Source organism: Corvus cornix, chromosome 1 (genome assembly GCF_000738735.6).
Source record: "Corvus cornix cornix isolate S_Up_H32 chromosome 1, ASM73873v5, whole genome shotgun sequence".
NCBI lineage: Eukaryota > Metazoa > Chordata > Aves > Passeriformes > Corvidae > Corvus > Corvus cornix.
In genome coordinates this window covers 54,023,781-54,036,075 of record NC_046332.1, presented here as the reverse complement: position 1 = coordinate 54,036,075, position 12,295 = coordinate 54,023,781, and the positions used below count along the sequence as shown (strand labels likewise).

General features: G+C 38.5%; 1 long non-coding RNA gene across 22 annotated transcripts in view; it reads left to right on the top strand.

The window, feature by feature from the left end:
• The window catches only part of LOC104689955, a 90,436-nt gene extending 78,557 nt beyond the window's left edge, over nucleotides 1-11,879 (top strand). For 6 of the 22 annotated variants that reach the window (XR_005603868.1, XR_005603870.1, XR_005603865.1 and 3 more), the window contains 2 exons: nucleotides 2,736-6,600; nucleotides 10,058-11,879. This is a non-coding gene — a long non-coding RNA (uncharacterized LOC104689955). The remainder of the gene's footprint in view (nucleotides 1-2,735; nucleotides 6,601-10,057) is intronic. The other 16 variants (XR_005603906.1, XR_005603911.1, XR_005603904.1 and 13 more) reach the window with 13 other exon arrangements.
• Nucleotides 11,880-12,295: the final 416 nt, after the last annotated feature.

The following is a 12,295-nucleotide window of genomic DNA, read 5'->3' as shown; positions in this document are numbered from 1 at the left end:
TGTAAAAACTAACCGTGGTACATCAACATATTTGATATATCCCCATAAAATATATCTCTGGGAAGGAGAAGACAAATATGGAAATAGGGGAAATGCAAGGTGGAGAAAAGTAGGAAATAGCAATTTTTTGATTGAGTCTATCTGCTGGTTTGGGTCAGGTAATTATGATTTTTTCCCCCATGGACTGACATCATATACTGTGCAGTCTGCAGTGTTTAGCAGTCCTGCACAGATGCAGAAGTACTCACAGTGTGGATTCCCTCTTGCTTTGCTCTTACCAGACTTTAAAATATATGAAATTTTGGCTGACAGCATTTGTCTTTAGATGGAGAACCACAAGTGTCATTCTGGTGTTCCGGGTAGGATTGTAAAATGACAAACAACTCCAAGAAAGAGAAAAGGTGTAGAAAGTATAAAAAGACAATGCAAAAAGCAGAAATACAAAAATATGCAACACTCAGGAACCTTTTTACTTCCACTGTGCAGGGAACTGTTGAGGTTCTGGATCTGTATCACTTTTGGCAGTCAAACTTCCACACAGCACAACCATTCCCAAAGGGAAGGAAAGAGCAGTGTACACCTTCTCTGCTGCCCTGTGGTCTGGACAGGAAGACTCTGCCCAGGAAAAAGCACAGTGGGCTTTCCTCAAGGGTGGTGAGAGTAGCACATACTTGTGTTCGTGATGAGATCTGACCCACAAACAGATGTGCAGATGGAGGGGTTGGTTCAGGTTTCCAGGAGCTGTGGTTCCTGGCACAGTATTTCACTTCCCAGTGTTGCCCCTGCATCCCCTTGCACACTGGAGACTCTCAGCATTCACCAGCCTTTAGTACTCTGAAGAAATGGACTCCCCCAGTTGTGAAACTGGGTCTTCCAGACCCCTTCAGGCCAGTATAGAGTAAGTGACTTTCCCAAAACTTATATGTTACCTGGTATTCATCCTTGTGGGACAAATTCCCCCCTGGGAAGGGGCTGCAGAGTGTCTGTGCTGCCTAAAGTTACTGCATGCAACAGATAAACAGTTCCCTCTGACTTGACTGCAAAGGACTATGGTTGGAAGAAGGCAAATTTCTCTGGGGCAAATGAAAAAGTACATCCTGATAAAAACCCTTACAAATACAGAAATTATGTAGGTAAGACAAGTAAAGAAAGCTTGAGACAAAAGAGAGGAATGCAAGGACATATTTTTTGAGGGGAAGAAAGTACTCTTAGAAGTACAGAACCAACTAAAGTTGGAGGAAGCTGGTTACAGGGGGGAGAAAAGCGTGTCCATTGGGCAGAAGAAAAGCTACACATGCCAAACTAGTGAGAAAATGAAACTATGGTATCATATCTGGTTATGTCCTGTTCTGCGTGTATCAGTTTGAAATAATGTTTAACTTTTATGTTAGAGGTTACTTCTGCAGAGCCTGTGGCTGTCCCTGAGGAGGTCAGCTGGAGCCAGAATGCCTTTGAGGAAGAGCTTCTTGGTCATAGTGCGGTTTAGCAGCTAAGGGAGTTTGGATGAGCTGTGACTCATCATGGGGCATATGCTGCGTGGTGGGGGAAGGGATGGAAGGGCTTCTATGGGAAATAATGCTGGAAACACATTTCCAGAAATGATGAGAGTGCTTAAAAACATTGCAGCTGCAGTGCTCTGGTCCAAACCAGTTTCCCAATAGCTGCTGAATAAGAAGTTGGAGGGGTCTATAGCAATCACAGACATCTCCCGCATCATCTCAGAGAGCAAGGCTTAAAGGGTTGAAGTTAAGAGTGTCCTAGGTGAAATAAAGGGAATGAGATATGAAAGTATTCCCAACTTCAAGTTTATTCCATGCAATGTGAGTTTGATAGATAGAGTGTAGAGAGGAGAAAAACGTGGCCAAATTCAGAGCTCTTATCCTTGTGCAGAGGTTTATTTGAATCCCAGGCTATTTGTAGCCCGTGCATGCATTTCATTCCCCATGTATGGCAATAAAAACTGGAATGACTGCTTAAGGGTGAACAGTAACCTGAGCTCAAACTCAAGCTGACCTCTAATCTGACACAAAAAGCAGTGTTATCCCTTCGGGATTAGAAGTGTCTTTTTGCTGGATTCTAGCACAGAATGGAGATGGTCATGGTCAATTGTTGATAATGGTGTGCTCAAGTAGACATTCCCTGAGCTAAGTGGAAGCAGCTAGAAAACCTGTTTCAGTAAAGCTTCCCAGGCTCCAGCACTAAAAGTTAGGAACCTATTTACACAAGCATCTTTTGTGCAATTTCCTCTTTGCTTTTCAGCTAGCTCAAACCATGTGGGGATGTCCAGGCAATCACAGATTTGGTGTTAGTTCAGTCTCTCCTGCTTCCAGCCTGCTACTGTTCCCAGCAAAGTGCTTACCCTGGGCTACTCTGAAAGCATTGAGATGCAGCTGGGCTCTTTGTGAAGCCAGTGCTTTGTTAAGGAGGTTAAGGAAGATAAACTGCAGTAACCATGTTTCCAGATTTTGATAGTCATAATTAAATGTGTGACAAGGACAGTACAAACAGAAGTGTGTAAAACCATAGGTAGGACTGAAACTCTGATCAACTTTGCAAAAAAAATGTTTAAAAAACTCTCCAGATCTAAACTATCTTTTCAAGTCTTGTGTGTCTTATGAGTAAGTTTGTAGAAAGGTACCCCCTTTTCATGTGTTTGCATTTACCAAAATAAAATCAATTTTTGGAAATCAGTCTTTTAACCATGAGAATAGTGCAATGCTACCTTCTTTTCACAGACAGGATACTTGAGAGAACAGAGCTGTGAAGTTACCCATTCAAAGCCATAAAGGAGGCCAATGATAAATCCAGGTGTAGAAACCAAATCTCCTAAATTGCAGTCTAATGCCATCAACAAGCTAGTGTAATCAACAAGAAAGTGTGCCTTCTGATGTTACAATGAGGTATGCCCTAACAACACCTATGTATTCATTTATCCAAGGGGAACACATTTGAATGTGTTTATTTGCCTATGGTCTTGTAAATACTTTGAAAGGTTTGCTTGAATTCTAATTCTGAATTTAATATATAGTAGTTTTCTTTATAACTAGTTTTTTTTTCCACAGCAATTTCTTCATAAGTAGTGTTTAAAACATACAGTTTAGATTAGAGTCTAATTTCAGAGTCTTCTTCGGGGTCTTGAGCACCTTACATTTCAGATTGCCTTTACAGAAGACAGTAGATAGTTATGCAGCTCAGAAAAAGGAAATAGAGTTGTATATTGTTCTTAGCACTGGAAATCACTTTTAGGAATATTGCTGTAAATGTGTTGGAAGAGTGAAAAGCTCTGGTCTGACTTGGTTTAGCTGTAGGGGAGGCTGTGGCAACTGACCCAGCAGCTGAGGAGCTGTGAATATGGAAGCCCATTACAGAGCCTAACACTGCCTGGTGTGTTGAGCAGTATCTGTCACAGTTTTGGTAAAGGTACACCTTGCTTTCTGTCTCTCACAGTTGTGTCCTCCCATACCGAGTCAGGAACGTGTGCACACTACTTGTCTCTGAGATCTAGTCTTTTGGGATGGTAAGCACAAAAAGTTGCATTAGCAGCTGGTTTTATTTGCAGTTGAGAGTTTGAAGCAGCCCAGCAGCTTTTTGTATTAGTTAGGGAGGGTTTCCTTCTGGCTGACATAGTAATGCTCTGGGCTTCCTGAAATAGGGCTAGTGTCCAGCAGTGAAACACCATGGAAGCACTGTCTTAGTACTAGGTAGCTTCGTGGTTTATTAAGAGCAAGCATTAAATCATATTGGAAAACTATATTACTTCTACAACATACTCCTTATAGCACCTTTACAGTTTCCAAATCTTTATTTTCGACAGTTGGCCTGCGCCCAGGTGATGAGCATGCTCAGAGAATATGTCTGGTTAGCAACTATCAAACCTATGAAGTATCTGCAATTCATCCATGCTTCTCCCACCAGCAGGTGTCATTCTGGAAAAAGGAAAATATTGTAAATTCCCGAACTGGAGAATTTGGCTGTGACAAAGAAGGAAAAAAAAAAAAAAGTTTGCTTAAAATATAGCTTTTGAAGGCTACTTTACTCCAAACTAAAACCAAGTGAAAGCTGGCTGGTCTGCATTTTTAAATAATCTTTGTTCAGTGTGTAATCTTGACCTATAAGTAGCAAAGGGCAGATGTAAAGCTGTCTTCTGCTTTTTACTGTTTTCTGTGATGTGTTTACCACTGCTTACTCACTGCGCCCCCTCCCCCCCATGACTATGAAATCAGCAATATTCATCAGTCTTCCCACAAGAAACAAAGAATTACGGTGTTGAATTCAGATCTCATTTACTTCAAGGTAAACTTGGAGTAATCTCATTGAAGCAACTGAAAGCAGAAATGTTTAGAATTTAGTCTGAAGCAACCAAAAATAGTATTTAACTTTCTACTCCATAAATAAGCAGAAAATAATCTCATAATAATTTTAATGTCTCTTATAATATTTATGTTTTCCTGTAAGTGTTCATCTGGGTATTAGCTGCAATCTCCCTTAATATACAGAGACTGTTTTTGATGTTTCATGATCACAGTCAGAAAGCTGTGGCAGAGCTGTAAAGAACCAAGACCCTGCTGGTTCATTACCGAGGGCTCCTGGTCTATCAAGTCTAGTCTTTGGCTGTTAAAACCAAACTTACTGTGAAATCCATGCAGGACATGCCTTGACCACCCTGTGTGCTGCTGGAAGCTTGTTCCAACCCATCACAACTCTGATGATTATAAATATTTTTCTGTTTTTCTGTCTTTTACATTTATTCAGATACCTTGTATCTCTATTGTCCTTTTACATTAAATAGTTTTCCCCCTACCATTTGCATCAGCATGTAGCTGAGAGGTCTGGGCCAGAGCATCCTCACCTGAACAAACACAATTTGCATTACTTTCTTCCAGAAGCTTAGCTTTCCAATCCCCTGGCATCACTTTAAGTTAAATTGATCTACTTTAAACAGAGGCAAGCAGAAGTGTGCACCCTTTGTTTTTGCCTTGCATACAACATCAATGCAACAGCTTCCACACCCCTCTAGAAATACTTCACCTGCTACATCTTAGCCCTGTATCTAACTTCTTTTTTGTAACTTCATCTCAATCATCTTCTGTTTAACTGGTCCAGCCAGGTTTACCTTCTCCTCAGCCATTTCTAGAAGGACTACAAAGGACTGTGTGCTACTGTGGTATGATGGCCCGCCAAACTCTTCCTGGAATCAAGGGAAATTTGCTTGAGGGAAAACATGAAAACAAGTTCCAAGGCTTGGCTGCAAGGAGCACATTAAAGTGGGAATTGATTTTACATTTTTAGAATTTTTATTTGCAACGAAGTGATGTAAAATAGTTGTGCTGTTGGCAGCCATGTCTTTTCCAAGATGTTATTTAATTACAAATGTAACAACACTTTTCTTGTGAACAGTATCAAGCACTCAGTTGCTGAATGAGAAAAAATAGTATATAAACACAGAATTAAAAACTTCACTCTAAAATAGCTAAAAGCTGTATTCTTTGGTTTGCATGGAGCCTGTATTAATGTTTGCTGAGTTTTTGAGTATTTAACTTTGAAAATGTAGTGGTATTCTAAAATTTGAATTCAGAAAGTATAAAAGTGTTGTGAATATGACTAGTTCATTATGGCCTTTATAGGATCTAGATAACAAGCAATGATAATCTCCAGCAGATTTTTGTACAGGAAAGGATGAGATTTAGACAAAGTTATTTTGTTGGAACCCAGAGTGCCGAGAATATTTCTCTGCCTGTTTTTAAGGGTTCTTACCCCCCTGAACAACACTGTTTTAACCTCCAACCTTGGAAAAAATTACCAATGATCAGACAGGAACTAGAAAATACAGTATACTGGAGAACACCAATGATGGACTTGCTTCAGTTTTTGACTTGCTAAGAGGAGACTGTGACATCATGTCTCCCAGGACTCTTACGCCTGAGGCTCAAAAGGCTCTTGACAGAATGGCAAAAGCCAAATACTCATTTTTTGGAAAATATAAAAATATCCATCTGCCAGTGGATACATTTTCCAATGCTGTTTTTGCTTCTTTGCACACAGGAGAAATAGCGAAACATGCACGTCAGCATTTTCTGCAAGCATTTGCATCATTAGGTATACTTTAAAAGATAAAAACAAACAATAGTCTAGCTTATATAGCAAAAGAGCTACATAAATTCTTAATGAGTTAGGGTGCACATCACTCCTTCGGTATTCCTCATTTTCCTACAGGGTAAGCAATTATTGAAAGAACACACCAAACTTTAAAGTCCCTTTTTGGTTAAACAAAAAAAGGGGGGAGGCAGAGGCTACGCCTCAAATGAGCTTGAATAAAGCGCTGTACATTTTAAATTTTTTAAAAACCAGTTTTTTTGCAGAATCAAATTTGCTTATAATTAGACATTTTCCAACACCATATAGGCAAAGTTAAAGGCAAACCCTTTGGTTTAGATCAGAAATCCAGAGATAAGGAAAATTGAAAGTGCATTTCAACTAATAACTTGGGGCAAAGGGTATGCTTGTGTCTCAACAGGTGCAGGACCGAAGTGGATTCCCGCAAAAACCAGGAAACCTTATCAAGTCCAGCAACAAGCAGGAATCGACTCCAGGAACAAGGAGGTGAGCACGCAGACGTGAATCAGTGTCAACACTACTGTCGATGCCACAGACATCAGTTGTCTTTCTGTGCAAGAACTGTGGACTGAGTCTTATGTAAAAAGTGGGAAAGTTAATGGTGTAAATTTTGTATGTAAGAGTGTGGTAGAAGTTGTGTTAAAGATCAGAGATTCCTATGAGGGATAAAGCTGTTGAGAATGAAGCTCAATCAGGTGTTACACTTGTGCCTTATCATCTCACTGACTGCCTTAAGCAATGCAGCTTTCCCAGTAAAACAACCAAAAGAAAATGTCTGGGAGATTTTGTCCAATGCATCAGGCCTAGATACCATCTGTCTAACTCATTCAAGGCCAATGAAACCATTTTCAATATGTTTGGTCAGTCTACCAGCAGACAAATGGCCACCTTCCAAAAATGCTAATCTAAAACTTTCACAATTCGCTTCAAATCCAGTGGAAAGTTGGGATGTTTGGACCAAATCCCTTCTGGAGGCTGCTTACGAACCTCAGGAATTGGAAATTTTTGGTTCAATAAAGATGGAGTTTTGTGTAGTATTCAGTTCTCCAGGGCTGAAACAAAATAAAGACAAGGTAACAGATGTCACTCCAAATTACGAAATATATAGAAATGCAACATCTTGGTGCAATTCAACCTTAAAGATGAACACACCGTCCAACCAGGCTCCATTGCAATTGCCACGAGGGATGTTTCTCATTTGTGGGGACAGAATTTGGCCTGCAATTCCCTCAAATGTCAAGGGTGGTCCATGCAGCTTTGGAAAGCTTTCTTTGCTAACATCTAATGCAAAAGTGATAAAAGAACATAAGAGTAGGGAGAAAAGATTTGATGAGCAATATAAATCTGATTGTAATGACAAATTTGCAGCTTGGAATTTTGGACAAAGGTTTTCTGCAGCTCTCCTTTTGCCTGGTGCTGCTGCAGGAGCAGCCTTAAGACAATTGGATCAATTGCGCTGTTGGCTAAGTAAGAACTCTCGTGCTGTCTCTCTCGCACTGAGCGATATGTTAACTGATGTTCAGAGTGTGAGACAAGCGACTCTGCAAAGAGCAGCAATTGATTATCTTCTATTAGTGCATGGACATGGATGTGAAGAATTTGAAGGTATGTGTTGTATGAATTTGTCAGATCATTCAAAATCCATCCATGAAAGTATATGGCAATTAGAGGATGGAATAGCTAAACTTGGAGAAGAAAGTGGATCATTGTTGAACCATTTGTTCAATTGGTTTGACCTTACATCCTTATGGAGAAAAATTCTGAAGATAGGTTTGTATGTTTTAACTATTGTTGTAATTCTTTTAGTATGTGTGCCTTGTATACTTCACTGTGCTAGACTAGAGCCATGGACAAAGCTGCCAAGGAAGTCTTTTTGGCTCAAACAGGAGGGGGAGATGTAGGAACCCAGAGTGCCGAGAATATTTCTCTGCCTGTTTTTAAGGGTTCTTACCCCCCTGAACAACACTGTTTTAGCCTCAAACCTTGGAAAAAATTACCAAAGGTCAGACAGGAACTAGAAAATACAGTGGTGTGAATTAGGTGATAGACTACTATGTAAGATTGTCACAGGGTGAAAAATTTAGAGGTTTTGGGCTTCTCTTTGCAGTAAATAGATAAGAGTGAAAAATACCAAAATGGAGGATTGTTGCTGTTCTCTAAACCTTCTTCTCCTTCTTCTACTACTCCATGTTCTGCAGTAAAAGTAGTGTGTAATGATTGGATAGGGAATTCCGCAGTTCCTGGCTGTGTTACTGAATAATTGGTAGGAAAGTGAAAATAATATATGTTTTTAGTAACCATTGGTTAAATTATCTTTAAAAGGCTGTGTAAATCTTAATAATTAGAGACTTCTCTCCTGCTTTCTGTGCTCTGTGCTGTACCTGGGTCACGCTAGTGGCTCTGTTCCTCTGATAAGACTTAATAAACAACTATCCAGCAGCATTGAAACTCAAGGAAAAGTCTTGGTTTATCTTTGAAACTCCTTGCAAGGACTTTTAGAAAATTCTCTCCCATCAGGAGAGACTTGATTTATGGCACAGTTCAGTGTCATTATTTCTTCAAGGTTTTTGCTATTTTTCCCCAGGTTTTTAATTAAGTGAAATCATATAAAATTATGTTCAGTCTCTTTTGATTTTTAATTTTGGTGGCTTATTTTACTAGTTTTAGAAAAAACCCATGTGCCTAAACATAGGCCTGTGCATTTTAGAGCCCATAGGGATCCCATCTGGCTTCTCAGTGCCAGTTCAAAGGTGTGGTATTTTGTCAAAGGTCAAAAGTCACCTGTAGGTCCCACATTGTGCCAGCCCTGCACAAATATCCTGGGTACTCCAGGGTATTCTTGCAGGCATTAGGTACCTTCTTTCAGGCACCTGAATTTCCACTTTAGAAAACTGCTGTAAAAGGTAATATGCCTCTGCAAATGCTTAACAAAATTAAAGGTATCACGTCTGGGAAGGTAATTCCGTCAAAAGTGTTTTATGTCAGGTTAACAAGGCATAGAGGCAGGAAAGTACTTTCATATCTAACAAGGACAGAGGTGCTGTATTCAATGGGATGCTATCAAGGGTCTGCTTTGAATTACAGTGGCTGAACTGAACCTGTGTGTGTGTGTTGGGAGTTGCTGTTGTTGAGCGAATGCACCATGGAAGGTCCTGGCCAGGAGCCTGGGTCTTCTCATCAGGACTGTAGTGGTTTGAGGTTCAAAATTCTTAAGAGTCTGGCTAAAGGAAGCTTAATTCCCAGTTTTGGGCATGATGCAGCAACCTAATTTTGCTGAAGAAAGCGGTAATTTCAGGTACCAGACACTTGGATAGAAGGGATTAAAGAAATATTTCTTTAATTAAAAAAATACTTCTTTAATTAAAGAAATTAAATTGAAGAATTCATTAATTAGATATGCAATTAGAAACTTATGTTAATGAGGTCCAGTTTTGATGGTCTATTGAATAAGAGGGAAGTTAAAAGTCTTGACTATACTAGTTAGCATAGTTATATATAAATTGCACAATGTGGGGTTGAGCATTTCTGAATTGTTATTTTATAACAAGAGCAATTTGTTGTATATAATATATAAAAATTATATATGGTATATGTATAAAATATATAACTCATCTTAAAATAAAATTAAAGCTAATGGAAAGTAGTGAATTCTGGATAAAATTCACCACAGGCATTGATTAGGATTGTGTAGACAAAGAACACTTTCCTGTGAACTTTTTAAGATCACTCACTAGCATTATGATTGATAGGAATTTGGACTACTTTTGCAGAAGTTAAAAAAATGGTTACAGAAAAAGTCATGATGGATGGTGACTTACAAAGCAATCATAAAATCTGATTTAGTAAAGCACGATATTAATTTTACAGTTTGCAAGTGAAAGAGAGAACTGTTTCCGTGAACTCTGTTCTTTTTTTTTTTAAAGTATTTATCAATCTTTTTCAGGATGGACTCCTTAGGCATGGCTGCAATGGTTGTTTGAAACAAGAAACAGATACCCTCTTGGTGTCATTCATCTCTGATCACTGCGGATCTGATCTTGAATGAAGGTGGAAGAAAACTCCTACAGAGAACTGGGAATGGTTTGTCTCTTAAGAAGGGTATAATGGCATTTCTAAAGATTTTACCAAATATCAGGGCATGTGATAAAAGTTTATGGATTGGGAATTAATGGAAAGACTGTGAAATGGGAAAGAATTCACATTATGGCAAGCCTTGGAGAGCTAACACCTAAGCACCCTGAAATCTGTGACCAAGCCCACAGAATAACTTGAGGTGATGGAACTATCTCAGATGACTGTTTTTTCAAAATATAATTTGTCAGCCCCTGTAGCCTTCCCCAGACAGACTGGGAAAATACATTCCTTTTATTAATATTAGTCCAGGGGACTGGAGGATATTCTGGGCAGTGAAACAGATAGTTTATGGAAATTGCTACAGAATTCAGATTAAAAAAAAAAAGGCAGTGCTAATTTGTACCTGGGAGTTGGTATCTGTTTTAAAAAATACTGTTCCAAAGATAATTTTTTTACATTATATATGTATTAAATAACACATCTACATGATGAAACATGAAATGTATAATTAAAACAATGACCGTAAGTATAGAACTGTGTAAACACTACCTAAATCATATGTGTAAACATTAAATAAACTGTTTCATTTCTAGAGGTTACAGAAAACACTTAAAAATTTTATACAGTCTTTCCACCTCTCCCCTCCACTATTTTTTAATATAATTGCAGTTTTAGAGCTAATCCATGTATTAGTTTTTTAATATTTGCAGTTGTGTTAAATTTTACTGAGGAACAATTTAGTTTGGGGAAACCGTTGAATCTGTGGTTTGAGAATTTGTCCCAAATACCAATATTTTTCCTACACTGGCTGCTGTATATTTGTGGTCACCCAATGGCAATGCATACAAAGACCATGTGCAGTGGCAGCGCCTCTCACAGGGAATACCAGCAGGGAAAATGGAAGTGATCAATGCACACAGAAATTGCTCTTCTTGGTGGAGGTCTCATGTAGGCAGCACTTGAATGACACTTTATGTTTCTGGATAAGTTGAAGGAAAGAGATAGAAACCATTTGAAAGCCATTGTTTATGTTCCCTGGAATGGGCTGGAAGGAACAGCTCTTCTGAGACACATCTTTACATTGAACATATGCAGAGCTGTGTCATCAGTAATTCTGAAAACATGCTTACAATGGTTGGGTAAAATATTTAGTCACCCTTTAAATATGTTAGCTCATACACCAATTTTAGATGTCTACTGCACTTAACATTTCCAATAACTGGTTTCATTAAGATTTTTAGTGATACAAATTCATAACAAAAGGCAGTTAATACAGAGTGCAGTTATGAGACCAAAATACACATGGTTTAAATTTAAAGAGTTAAATGTTAGCATTTCCCTATAGGGAAAGGTTATTTGGGCAGTGGTGTACTGACATTATCACCACCCACAGAGAAGGGGACCTGTTGATCATATTGGTTAAGCAGAAATTCAAAAAAGGAAAATTGTAGGTCTAGAGGGTTTGCTTGGTGTAAGTGAATCACACAGGAAAAAATGCTGATACCCAGGGTTGTTGTAGTGACTTTTTTTGATGGTTAGAAAGAGAAATAAGCACAGGATATTTTTGTCAAGTTTGAGGGTTTAGATTGCTTGCTAGGTAAAATTGGTCTTAGTTATTAATATAGTGGAAAGTTAAATGATGGTCATGGAAATATGATAATAAATGCTGTTGTAAATCAGATATAAATTATTTTCTGTGTCCATTTAAAATACTCCAATGTGTTAACAATTGGGTTGAAGGGCTTCTAAGAACATTAATGTGGAAAATAAAGGAAAGCTTCTGTCAAGAAGGTGTTTCTGGACACTGCCATGCTGTTTCTGGCAAATCATATCTGATTAGATACAGGCAAACAAGCAGCATTCATTTAGCAGAAAATAGTGCTATCTGTATGTCTGGATTTCTGTTTGAAGAAGCCTTTATAATTATCTTACTGGACCTAGCTAGAAACAAATCTATTAAGAAAAAAATTACTGATTTGCCACTATTTAATGTTAGTTTAATCGGACGACTCTGTCTATAAGCTTCTTCTAATATTCTTGGAAGAAAACGACATAAAATTGGATGGGTTTGAGTAGTTTCATACAGACATGGGACCGCACAGAAAAA